Raw genomic sequence first — 14,455 nt, 5'->3', positions numbered from 1 at the left:
TTAGTTGCTAGCTTTACTTTATTTACTGTCTTGCTCTCTATATCAAAAACACAAAAAAATTAGTTACTTGCATTTACTTTATCTAGTTTGCTTTATTTACTACTGCTAAAATGAATACCCCTGAAAATACTAAGTTGTGTGACTTCACAAACACTAATAATAATGATTTCCTATGCACACCTATCGCTCCACCTGCTACTATAGCAGAATTCTTTGAAATTAAACCTGCTTTACTGAATCTTGTCATGAGAGAGCAATTTTCTGGTGTTAGTTCTGATGATGCTGCTGCCCATCTTAATAATTTTGTTGAACTATGTAAAATGCAAAAGTATAAGGATGTAGATGGTGATATTATAAAATTGAAATTGTTTCCTTTCTCATTAAGAGGAAGACCTAAAGATTGGTTGCTATCTTTGCCTAAGAATAGTATTGATTCATGGACTAAGTGTAAAGATGCTTTTATTGGTAGATATTATCCTCCTGCTAAAATTATATCTTTGAGAAGTAGCATAATGAATTTTAAGCAATTAGATAATGAACATGTTGCTCAAGCATGGGAGGGTATGAAATCTTTGGTGAAGAATTGCCCAACCCATGGACTGACTACTTGGATGATCATCCAAACTTTCTATGCAGGACTGAATTTTTCTTCGCGGAACCTATTGGATTCAGCTGCTGGAGGTACCTTTATGTCCATCACTTTGGGGGCGGCCACAAAGCTTCTTGATGATATGATGATAAATTACTCTGAATGGTACACGGAAAGAGCTCCACAAGGTAAGAAGGTAAATTCTGTCGAAGAAACCTCCTCCTTGAGTGATAAGATTGATGTGATTATGTCTATGCTTGTGAATGGTAGATCTAATGTTGATGCAAATAATGTTCCTTTAGCTTCATTGGTTGCTCAAGAAGAAAATGTTGATGTGAATTTCATTAAAAATAATAATTTCAACAACAATGCTTATAGGAACAACTCTGGTAGCAACTATAGGCCATATCCTGCTGCTAATGGTAATGGTTATGGTAATTCTTATGGTAATTCTTATGGGAATTCTTACAACAATAATAGGAGTGTACCCCCTGGTCTTGAAGCCATGCTTAAAGAATTTATTAGTACACAAACTGCTTTTAACAAATCTGTTGAGGAAAAGCTTGATAAAATTGATATTCTTGCTTCTAAGGTTGATAGACTTGCCTCTGATGTTGATCTTTTAAAATTGAAAGTTATGCCTAATAAGGACATTGATAATAAGATTGCTACTACAGCAAATGCCATCCAAGTTAGAATTAATGAGAATATAAGATTAATGGCTGAATTGCGTGCTAGGTGGGATAGAGAAGAAAATGAAAAACTAGCTAAAGAGAATAATGTAGCTAAAGTTTGGACTATTACCACCACTAGTAATGATAATGATTCACATGTTGCTACACCTCCTACTATCAATGGTAAAATAATTGGTGTTGGCAATGTTTCTACTCCTAGTGCAAAGCGTACAAAACTGCCTGAAATTGCTAAAACTGCTGAAACTGCTTGTGATAAAACTGCTGAATTTTTTTCCAACATTGGGGACAATGATCCCATTGCTGTAGCTCATAATGGTTTAGATTTTAATGATTGTAACATCTCTGAAGTTATAAAGTTCCTACAAAAACTTGCTAGAAGTCCCAATGCTAGTGCTATAAATTTGGCCTTTACAAAACATATTACAAATGCTCTCATAAAAGCTAGAGAAGATAAACTAAAACTTGAAACTTCTATTCCTAGGAAGTTAGAAGATGGTTGGGAGCCCATCATTAAGATGAGGGTCAATGATTTTGATTGTAATGCTCTATGTGATCTTGGTGCAAGTATTTCTGTTATGCCTAAGAAAATTTATGATATGCTTGACTTGCCACCATTGAAAAATTGTTATTTAGATGTTAATCTTGCTGATAATGCTATGAAGAAACCTTTGGGGAGGATTGATAATGTTCATATTATGGTTAACAATAACCTTGTCCCCGTTGATTTTGTTGTCTTGGATATTGAATGCAATGCATCTTGTCCCATTATATTGGGAAGACCTTTTCTTCGAACTGTTGGTGCCACCATTGATATGAAGGAAGGTAATATTAAATATCAATTTCCTCTCAAGAAAGGTATGGAACACTTCCCTATAAAGAGAATGAAGTTACCTTATGATTCTATTATTAGAACAAGTTATGCTGTTGATGCTTCGTCTCTTGATGTTACTTGATACACACTTTCTGCGCCTAGCTAAAAGGCGTTAAAGAAAAGCGCTTATGGGAGACAACCCATGATTTTACTACAGTACTTTGTTTTATATTTGAGTCTTGGAAGTTGTTTACTACTGTAGCAACCTCTCCTTATCTTTATTTTATTGCATTGTTGTGCCAAGTAAAGTCTTTGATAGTAAAGTCAATACTAGATTTGGATTACTGCGCAGAAACAGATTTCTTGCTGTCACGAATCTGGGCAGAATTCTCTGTAGGTAGCTCAGAAAAATCTGCCAATTTACGTGCGTGATCCTCAGATATGTACGCAACTTTCATTCAATTTGAGCATTTTCATATGAGCAAGTTAAGTGCCCCTGTAAAATTCGTCTTTACGGACTGTTCTGTTTTGACAGATTCTGCCTTTTATTTCGCATTGCCTGTTTTGCTATGTTCGATGGATTTCTTTGTTCCATTAACTTTCAGTAGCTTTGTGCAATGTCCAGAAGTGTTAAGAATGATTATGTCACCTCTGAATAAGTGAATTTTCAATTATGCACTAACCCTCTGATGTCTACGCCCCCTCCTTTTCCTGTAGACAGTGTTGGGCCTCCAAGAGCAGAGGTTTGTAGAACAGCAACAAGTTTCCCTTAAGTGGATCACCCAAGGTTTATCGAACTCAGGGAGGAAGAGGTCAAAGATATCCCTCTCATGCAACCCTGCAACCACAAAGCAAGAAGTCTCTTGTGTCCCCAACACACCTAATAGGTGCACTAGTTCGGCGAAGAGATAGTGAAATACAGGTGGTATAAATAAGTATGAGCAGTGGCAACGGCACCAGAAAAGTGCTTTGCCCAGGACAGTAAACAAGCAGTAGTAACGCAGCAGTAGTAACGCAGTAAAACAGTAAACAAGCAGCGATAGCAGTATTTAGGAACAAGGCCTAGGGATTAGACTTTCACTAGTGGACACTCTCAACTTTGATCACATAACAGAATAGATAAATGCATACTCTACACTCTCTTGTTGGATGATGAACACCACTAATTGCGTAGGATTACACGAACCCTCAATGCCGGAGTTAACAAGCTCCACAATATTCAATGTTCATATTTAAATAACCTTAGAGTGCATGACAGATCAACACAACTAAACCAAGTACTAACATAGCATGCACACTGTCACCTTCACACTATGTAGGAGGAATAGATCACATCAATACCATCATAGCAATAGTTAACTTCATAATCTACAAGAGATCATAATCATAGCCTACGCCAAGTACTAACACGGATGCACACACTGTCACCATTACACCGTGCAGGAGGAATAAAACTACTTTAATAACATCACTAGAGTAGCACATAGATAAATTGTGATACAAAACACATTGCAATCATAAAGGGATATAAATAAGCACTTCACTATGCCATTCATAACAGTGAATAAGTATTCTGTGAAATATAGCCTAAGAGACCCACACGGTGCACACACTGTCACCTTTACATACGTGGGACAAGGAGTCTCCGGAGATCACATAAGCAAAACCCACTTGACTAGCATAATGACATCTAGATTACAAGCATCATCATATGAATCTCAATCATGTAAGGCAGCTCATGAGATTATTGTATTGAAGTACATAGGAGAGAGATGAACCACATAGCTACCGGTACAGCCCTTAGCCTCGATGGAGAACTACTCCCTCCTCATGGGAGACAGCAGCGTTGATGAATATGGCGGTGGTGTCGATGGAGAAGCCTTCCGGGGGCACTTCCCCGTCCCGGCGGCGTGCCGGAACAGAGACTCCTGTCCCCCAGATCTTGGCTTCGCGATGGCGGTGGCTCTGGAAGGTTTCTCGTACCGTGGCTTTTTCGTATTGAGGTTTTAGGTCGAGGGGCTTTATATAGGCGAAAAGGCGGCGTCAGAAGGTCAACGGGGCGACGACACTATAGGGGGGCGCGGGCCCCCCTTGGCCGCGCCGTCCTAGGGTTTGGTGGGCATGTGCCCCCTCTCTGGCGGTTCTCGTGTGTTCTGGATGCTTCTGGGCAAAATAGGAACCTGGGCGTTGATTTCGTCCGATTCCGAGAATATTTCGTTACTAGGATTTCTGAAACCAAAAACAGCAGAAAACAAAGAATCGGCACTTCGGCATCTTGTTAATAGGTTAGTTCCAGAAAATGCACGAATATGACATAAAGTGTGCATAAAACATGTAGATATCATCAATAATGTGGCATGGAACATAAGAAATTATCGATACGTCGGAGACGTATCAGCATCCCCAAGCTTAGTTCCTGCTCGTCCCGAGCAGGTAAACGATAAACACAGATAATTTCTGGAGTGACATGCCATCATAACCTTGATCATACTATTTGTAAAGCATATGTAGTGAATGCAACGATCAAAACAATGTATATGACATGAGTAAACAAGTGAATCATATAGCAAAGACTTTTCATGAATAGTACTTAAAGACAAGCATCAATAAGTCTTGCATAAGAGTTAACTCATAAAGCAATAATTCAAAGTAAAGGCATTGAAGCAACACAAAGGAGGATTAAGTTTCAGCGGTTGCTTTCAACTTGTAACATGTATATCTCATGGATATTGTCAACATAGAGTAATATAACAAGTGCAATATGCAAATATGTAGGAATCAATGCACAGTTCACACAAGTGTTTGCTTCTTGAGATGGAGAGAAATAGGTGAACTGACTCAACATAAAAGTAAAAGAATGGTCCTTCAACGAGGAAAGCATCGATTGCTATATTTGTGCTAGAGCTTTGATTTTGAAAACAAGAAACAATTTTGTCAACGGTAGTAATAAAGCATATGTATCATGTAAATTATATCTTACAAGTTGCAAGCCTCATGCATAGTATACTAATAGTGCCCGCACCTTGTCCTAATTAGCTTGGACTACCGGATCATCGCAATGCACATGTTTTAACCAAGTGTCACAATGGGGTACCTCTATGCCGCCTGTACAAAGGTCTAAGGAGAAAGCTCGCATTGGATTTCTCGCTATTGATTATTCTCAACTTAGACATCCATACCGGGACAACATAGACAACAGATAATGGACTCCTCTTTTATGCATAAGCATGTAGCAACAATTATTTTTCTTATTTGAGATTGAGGATATATGTCCAAAACTGAAACTTCCACCATGGATCATGGCTTTAGTTAGCGGCCCAATGTTCTTCTCTAACAATATGCATGCTCCAACCATAAGGTGGTAGATCGCTCTTACTTCAGACAAGACGAACATGCATAGCAACTCACATGAAATTCAACAAAAGGTAGTTGATGGCGTCCCCAGTGAACATGGTTATCACACAACGAGCAACTTAATAAGAGATAAAGTGCATAAGTACATATTCAATACCACAATAGTTTTTAAGCTATTTGTCCCATGAGCTATATATTGTAAAGGTGAAGAATGGAAATTTAAAGGTAGCACTCAAGCAATTTACTTTGGAATGGCGGAGAAATACCATGTAGTAGGTAGGTATGGTGGACACAAATGGCATAGTGGTTGGCTCAAGTATTTGGATGCATGAGAAGTATTCCCTCTCGATACAAGGTTTAGGCTAGCAAGGTTATTTGAAACAAACACAAGGATGAACTAGTACAGCAAAACTCACATAAAAGACATATTGAAAACATTATAAGACTCTACACCGTCTTCCTTGTTGTTCAAACTCAATACTAGAAATTATCTAGACTTTAGAGAGACCAAATATGCAAACCAAATTTTAGCATGCTCTATGTATTTCTTCATTAATGGGTGCAAAGTATATGATGCAAGAGCTTAAACATGAGCACAACAATTGCCAAGTATCACATTATCCAAGACATTATAGCAAATACTACATGTATCATTTTCCAATTCCAACCATATAACAATTTAACGAAGAAGAAACTTCGCCATGAATACTATGAGTAGAAACTAAGGACATACTTGTCCATATGCAACAGCGGAGCGTGTCTCTCTCCCACACAAAGAATGCTAGGATCCATTTTATTCAAACAAAACAAAAACTAAAACAAACCGACGCTCCAAGCAAAGCACATAAGATGTGATGGAATAAAAATATAGTTTCAGGGGAGGAACCTGATAATGTTGTCGATGAAGAAGGGGATGCCTTGGGCATCCCCAAGCTTAGACGCTTGAGTCTTCTTGAAATATGCAGGGATGAACCACCGGGGCATCCCCAAGCTTAGACTCTTCACTCTTCTTGATCATAGTATATCATCCTCCTCTCTTGACCCTTGAAAACTTCCTTCACACCAAACTTCAAGCAAACTCATTAGAGGGTTAGTGCATAATCAAAAATTTCACATGTTCAGAGGTGACACAATCATTCTTAACACTTCTGTACATTGCACAAAGCTACTGGAAGGTAATGGAACAAAGAAATCCATCCAACACAGCGAAAGAGGCAATGCGAAATAAAAGGCAGAATCTGTCAAAACAGAACAGTCCGTAAAGACGAATTTTATTGAGGCACCAGACTTGCTCAGATGAAAATGCCCAAATTTAATGAAAGTTGCGTACATATCTGAGGATCACTCACGTAAATTGGCATAATTTTCTGAGTTACCTACAGAGAATTAGGCCCAGATTCGTGACAGCAAGAAATCTGTTTCTGCGCAGTAATCCAAATCTAGTATGAACCTTACTATCAAAGACTTTACTTGGCACAACAATGCAACAAAATTAAGATAAGGAGAGGTTGCTACAGTAGTAACAACTTCCAAGAATCAAATATAAAACAAAAGTACTGTAGTAAAATAAACACATGGGTTATCTCCCAAGAAGTGCTTTCTTTATAGCCATTAAGATGGGCTCAGCAGTTTTAATGATGCACTCGCAAGAAATAGTAGTTGAAGCAAAAGAGAGCATCAAGAAGCAAGTTCAAAACAAATTTAAGCCTAACATGCTTCCTATGCATAGGAATCTTGTAAATAAACAAATTCATGAAGCATAATGCAACAAGCATAGAAAGATAAAACAAGTGCAGCTTCAAGATTTTCAGCAAAAAGAGAGGTGTTTTAGTAACATGAAAATTTCTACAACCATATTTCCTCTCCCATAATAACTTTCAGTAGCAACATGAGCAAACTCAACAATATAACTATCACATAAAGCATTCTTATCATGAGTCTCATGCATAAAATTATTACTCTCCACATAGGCATAATCAATTTTATTAGTAATAGTGGGAGCAAATTCAACAAAGTAGCTATCATTATTATTCTCATCATCAAATATATGAGGCATATTGTAATCATAATCAAATTTATCCTCCATAACAAAGTGTACTAAAAGACCAATATCATTATAATCATCATAAATAGGAGGCAAAGTATCATCAAAGTAAATTTTCTCCTCAATGCTTGGGGGACTAAAAATATCATGCTCATCAAAGCCAGCTTCCCCAAGCTTAGAATTTTCCATATCATTAGCAACAATGGTGTTCAAAGCGTTCATACTAATATGTTCCATAGGTTTTTTAATTTTCGTATCAAACCATCCATGTCTTAAATCAGGAAATAGAATAAGAAGCTCATTGTTGTCCATTATGCCTAACTAGTGTAAACAAGAAACAAAAAGATGCAATTGCAGGATCTAAAGGAAATAGCTTCGAGTACTTACAACGGCGAAAATAGCTTAGTAGCCGAGATCCGGAGTGTGAGTACCTTTTACCTTTCCTCCCCGGCAACGGCGCCAGAAAATAGCTTGATGTCTACGCCCTCCTTTTCCTCAGAGACGGTGTTGGGCCTCCAAGAGCAGAGGTTTGTAGAACAGCAGCAAGTTTCCCTTAAGTGGATCACCCAAGGTTTATCGAACTCAGGGAGGAAGAGGTCAAAGATATCCCTCTCATGCAACCCTGCAACCACAAAGCAAGAAGTCTCTTGTGTCCCCAACACACCTAATAGGTGCACTAGTTCGGCGAAGAGATAGTGAAATACAGGTGGTATAAATAAGTATGAGCAGTGGCAACGGCACCAGAAAAGTGCTTTGCCCAGACAAGAAACAAGCAGTAGTAACGCAGCAGCAGTAACGCAGTAGAACAGTAAACAAGCAGCGATAGCAGTATTTAGGAACAAGGCCTAGGGATTAGACTTTCACTAGTGGACACTCTCAACTTTGATCACATAACAGAATAGATAAATGCATACTCTACACTCTCTTGTTGGATGATGAACACCACTAATTGCGTAGGATTACACGAACCCTCAATGCCGGAGTTAACAAGCTCCACAATATTCAATGTTCATATTTAAATAACCTTAGAGTGCATGACAGATCAACACAACTAAACCAAGTACTAACATAGCATGCACACTGTCACCTTCACACTATGTAGGAGGAATAGATCACATCAATACCATCATAGCAATAGTTAACTTCATAATCTACAAGAGATCATAATCATAGCCTATGCCAAGTACTAACACGGATGCACACACTGTCACCATTACACCGTGCAGGAGGAATAAAACTACTTTAATAACATCACTAGAGTAGCACATAGATAAATTGTGATACAAAACACATTGCAATCATAAAGGGATATAAATAAGCACTTCACTATGCCATTCATAACAGTGAATAAGTATTCTGTGAAATATAGCCTAAGAGACCCACACGGTGCACACACTGTCACCTTTACACACGTGGGACAAGGAGTCTCCGGAGATCACATAAGTAAAACCCACTTGACTAGCATAATGACATCTAGATTACAAGCATCATCATATGAATCTCAATCATGTAAGGCAGCTCATGAGATTATTGTATTGAAGTACATAGGAGAGAGATGAACCACATAGCTACCGGTACAACCCTTAGCCTCGGTGGAGAACTACTCCCTCCTCATGGGAGACAGCAGCGTTGATGAATATGGCGGTGGTGTCGATGGAGAAGCCTTCCGGGGGCACTTCCCCGTCCCGGCGGCGTGCCGGAACAGAGACTCCTGTCCCCCAGATCTTGGATTCACGATGGCGGCGGCTCTGTAAGGTTTCTCGTACCGTGGCTTTTTCGTATCGAGGTTTTAGGTCGAGGGGCTTTATATAGGCGAAGAGGCGGCGTCAGAAGGTCAACGGGGCGACGACACTATAGGGGGGCGCGGGCCCCCCCTTGGCCGCGCCGGCCTAGGGTTTGGTGGGCCTGTGCCCCCTCTCTGGCGGTTCTCGTGTGTTCTGGATGCTTCCGGGCAAAATAGGAACCTGGGCGTTGATTTCGTCCGATTTCGAGAATATTTCGTTACTAGAATTTCTGAAACCAAAAACAGCAGAAAACAGCAACTGGCACTTCGGCATCTTGTTAATAGGTTAGTTCCAGAAAATGCACGAATATGACATAAAGTGTGCATAAAACATGTAGATATCATCAATAATGTGGCATGGAACATAAGAAATTATCGATACGTCGGAGACGTATCACCCTCTAATGAGTTTGTTTCGAGTTTGGTGTGGAGGAAGTTTTCAAGGGTCAAGAGAGGAGGATGATACAATATGATCAAGAAGAGTGAAAAGTCTAAGCTTGGGGATGCCCCCGTGGTTCATCCCTGCATATTTTAAGAAGACCCAAGCGTCTAAGCTTGGGGATGCCCAAGGCATCCCCTTCTTCATCGACAACATTATCAGGTTCCTCTAATGAAACTATATTTTTATTCAGTCACATCTTATGTGCTTGCTTGGAGCGTCTGTTTGCTTTAGTTTTTGTTTTGTTTGATTAAAGTCGGATCCCACAATCCTTTATATTGGAGATATTACGCTCCGCTGTTTCGTATGAACACACGTGTTCTTAGCTTTATCTTTAATGTTCATTGCGAAAGTTGAACTACCTCATTCATTGATATATGGTTGGAAACGGAAAATGCCGCATGTGGTAATTGGTATAATGTCTTGAATAATGTGATACTTGGCAATTGTTGTGCTCATATAGATCATGTTTAAGCTCTTGCATCATGTACTTTGCACCTATTAATGAATAACTACATAGAGCTTGTTAAAATTTGGTTTGCATGATTGTTCTCTCTAAGTCTAGATATTTTCTGGTTGAGGTGTTTGAACAACAAGGAGACGATGTAAAGTCTTATAATATTTACAATATGTTCATATGTGAGTCTTGCTGCACCATTTTATACTTGAGTTTGCTTCAAACAACCTTCCTAGCCTAGCCTTGTATTGAGAGGGATTCTTCTCGTGCATCCAAATCCTTGAGCCAAAACTATGCCATTTGTGTCCACCATACCTACCTACCACATGGTATTTCTCCGCCATTCCAAAGTACATTACTTGAGTGCTACCTTTAAAATTTCTATTCTTTACCTTTACAATATATAGCTCATGGGACAAAGTAGCTTAAAAACTATCGTGGTGAAGAATATGTACTTATGTGTCTTATTTCTTAATAAGTTGCTTGTTGTGCGGTAACCATGTTTTCTGGGGATGCCATCAACTCTTTTACCTTTGTTGAATATCATGTGAGTTGCTATGCATGTTCGTCTTGTCTGAAGTAAGGCGGTTTTCACAATCAAATGGTTTGAGTATGCATACTGTTAGAGAAGAACATTGGGCTGCTAACTAAAGCCATGATTCATGGTGGAAGTTTCAGTTTGGACACAAATCCTCAATCTCTTATGAGAATATTAACTGTTGTTGAATGCTTATGCATTAAAGAGGAGTCCATTATCTGTTGTCTATGTTGTCCCGATATGGATGTCTAAGTTGAGAATAATCAAAAGCGAGAAATCCAATGCGAACTTTCTCCTTAGACCTTTGTACAGGGGGCATAGAGGTACCCCTTTGTGACACTTGGTTGAAACATATGTTATGCAATGATAATCCGTGTTAACCCAAGCTAATTAGGACAAGGTGTGAGCACTATTAGTATACTATGCATGAGGCTTGCAACTTATAAGATGTCTTATACATAACTCATATGCTTTATTACTACCGTTGACAAAATTGTTTCTTGTTTTCAGAATGAAAAGCTCTAGCACAAAAATAGTAATCAATGCTTCCCTCTGCGAAGGGCCTTTCTTCTACTTTATTGTTGAGTCAGTTTACCTATTCTTTCTATCTTAGAAGCAAACACTTGTGTAAACTGTGTGCATTGATTCTTACATATTTACCTATTGCACTTGTTATATTACTTTGTGTTGACAATTATCCATGAGATATACATGTTGAAGTTGAAAGCAACCGCTGAAACTTATATCTTCCTTTGTGTTGTTTCAAAGATTTCTACTAAGAACTTATTGCTTATGAGTTAATTGTTATGCAAGTCTTATTGATGCTTGTCTTGAAAGTATTATTCATGAAAAGTCTTTGCTATATGATTCATTTGTTTACTCATTATCTTCATCATTGCTTCGAATCGCTGCATTCATCTCATGTGCTTTACAATAGTATGATCAAGATTATGATAGCATGTCACTTCAGAAATTATCTTTGTTATCGTTTACCTACTCGAGGGCGAGTAGGAACTAAGCTTGGGGATGCTTGATACGTCCCAAACGTATCTATAATTTCTTATGTTCCATGCTACTTTTATGATGATACTCACATGTTTTATACACATTATATGTCGTTATTATGCATTTTCGGCACTAACCTATTGACGAGATGCCGAAGAGCCAGTTGCTGTTTTCTGCTGTTTTTGGTTTCAAAAATCCTAGTAAGGAAATATTCTCGGAATTGGACGAAATCAATGCCCAGGGGCCTATTTTTACACGAAGCTTCCAGAAGACCGGAGGGGAGACGAAGTGGGGCCACGAGGCGCCGCCACAACAGGGCGGCGCGGCCCAGGTGCTGGCCGCGCGGCCCTAGCGTGTGGGGCCCTCGTGTGGCCCCCTGACCTGCCCTTCCGCCTACTTAAAGCCTCCGTCGCGAAACCCCCAGTACCGAGAGCCACGATACGGAAAACCTTCCAGAGACGCCGCCGCCGCCAATCCCATCTCGGGGGATTCAGGAGATCGCCTCCGGCACCCTGCCGGAGAGGGGAATCATCTCCGGAGGTCTCTTCATCGCCATGATCGCCTCCGGATTGATGTGTGAGTAGTTCACCCCTGGACCATGGGTCCATAGCAGTAGCTAGATGGTCGTCTTCTCCTAATTGTGCTATCATGCTCGATCTTGTGAGCTGCCTATCATGATCAAGATCGTTTCTTTGTAATCCTACATGTTGTGTTTGTTGGGATCCGATGGATATTGAATACTATGTCAAGTTGATTATCAATCTATCATATATGTTGTTTATGTTCTTGCATGCTCTCCGTTGCTAGTAGAGGCTCTGGCCAAGTTGATACTTGTGACTCCAAGAGGGAGTATTTATGCTCGATAGTGGGTTCATGCCTCCATTAAATGCAGGACAAGGATGTAAAGTTCTAAGGTTGTGGATATGCTGTTGCCACTAGGGATAAAACATCGATGCTTTGTCTAAGGATATTTGTGTTGATTACATTACGCACCATACTTAATGCAATTGTCTGTTGCTTGCAACTTAATACCGGAAGGGGTTCGGATGATAACCTGAAAGTGGACTTTTTAGGCATAGATGCATGCTGGATGGCGGTCTATGTACTTTGTCGTAATGCCCTGATTAAATCTCATAGTACTCATCATGATATATGTATGTGCATTGTTATGCCTTCTTTATTTGTCAATTGCCCAACTGTAATTTGTTCACCCAACATCTGTTTATCTTATGGGAGAGACACCGCTAGTGAACTGTGGACCCCGGTCCTATTCTTTACATCTGAAATACAATCTACTGCAATACTTGTTCTTTACTGTTCTTCGCAAACAATCATCTTCCACACAATACAGTTAATCCTTTGTTCACAGCAAGCCGGTGAGATTGACAACCTCACTGTTACGTTGGGGCAAAGTACTTTGGTTGTGTTGTGCAGGTTCCACGTTGGCGCCGGAATCCCTGGTGTTGCGCCGCACTACACTTCGCCGCCATCAACCTTCAACGTGCTTCTTGGCTCCTCCTGGTTCGATAAACCTTGGTTTCTTTCTGAGGGAAAACTTGCTACTGTCTGCATCACACCTTCCTCTTGGGGTTCCCAACGGACGTGTGTTAATTGCACGCATCAGTGGGCCGAACCTGCGTGCTGCCATCGGGCTCCGGTCGCTGTCGTCGGGATGGGGCGGCGACGGCGACGGGCGTGTCGCATCTCCCTCTCTGGTCGCTCGCGAGGAAGAGCCAGACAGTTTCCGTGCGATTCCGAGGGTCTCACCTCGGAATGTTTCGGGTCGAGTTAAGAGCATCTCTAACAGAGCCCGTAAAAGACCCAAAACCGAAAAATAACCGCCGTTTTACAGGTTCGGGGCGAAAAACGGCGCCGATCAGTGACCGAAAACGGCCCAAAACCGAAAATATTTTTTCGGGCTGCGTTCGGTTCGCTCCGTCGGCCTGTATTTGTAGGGGCCGACGGAGCAAACCGAACGCAGCCCGAACACAATCCCTAATTTGCGCGCGAGGGAACCTTCAGCTCGTCCCAACCGCCGCCGCCCCAGCCGATCTGTGCGCCCTCGCTTCCTCTGCGCCGCCAACCTCCTATTTGTCCCCGATGAGTCTCGAATCGACCCCGCCGGCCGCCGTTGCTACCCCGCCGGCGCCGGCACCGGCTCCCGTGGTCGCCGGAGCTTCCGCCGCTCCACCAACAATCCCGGCCATCGCTCCAACCCCTGTGACCCCCGCGGTCTCGTCGATGACTGCGGCGAAGAGGCGGCGCGCGGGAACGCATCTGCTCCCGCAAGCCGGTGCAGGGGCGGTCCCCGGTGGTGGGTCGGCGATGAAGCCGAAGGCCGTCCGTGCGAGACCGAAGAGTTCGGCTCCGAAAAGGACCAAAGTGAAGGCGGCGACTGGCCGTGGCCCCGCGCCTCCCTGCCCATCTCCGCCTACGCCGCCGCCGCCTCCGAAAGCCACCGCGGCCGCCGCCCATCCCGTGCTCGACGATGGCGCAACAAGGTACACATGAACTTTCCTTTTTTTCCATTGCAAATCCGTATTGAGGCCTCGTCAAATTAGGAATGATTCCACCTCGTACATGGAGATGTTGGGGGAGGTGAGCATTAACCCACTACCGCCATTCAGCAACGATAACTACTGCGCGGAAGAAGGGGAAGAAGGGGACGAAGGGGACGAGGAAGAGGACGACGGTGTGGTGGAGGTCACGGCCGATGGAAATCGGAAGAAGAGGCGGGCCA

The sequence above is a fragment of the Lolium perenne genome, chromosome 5, assembly GCF_019359855.2.
Source record: "Lolium perenne isolate Kyuss_39 chromosome 5, Kyuss_2.0, whole genome shotgun sequence".
Taxonomy (NCBI): Eukaryota; Viridiplantae; Streptophyta; class Magnoliopsida; order Poales; family Poaceae; genus Lolium; species Lolium perenne.
The sequence above is the reverse complement of the archived record's forward strand: the minus strand, read 5'-3'. Positions refer to the sequence as shown.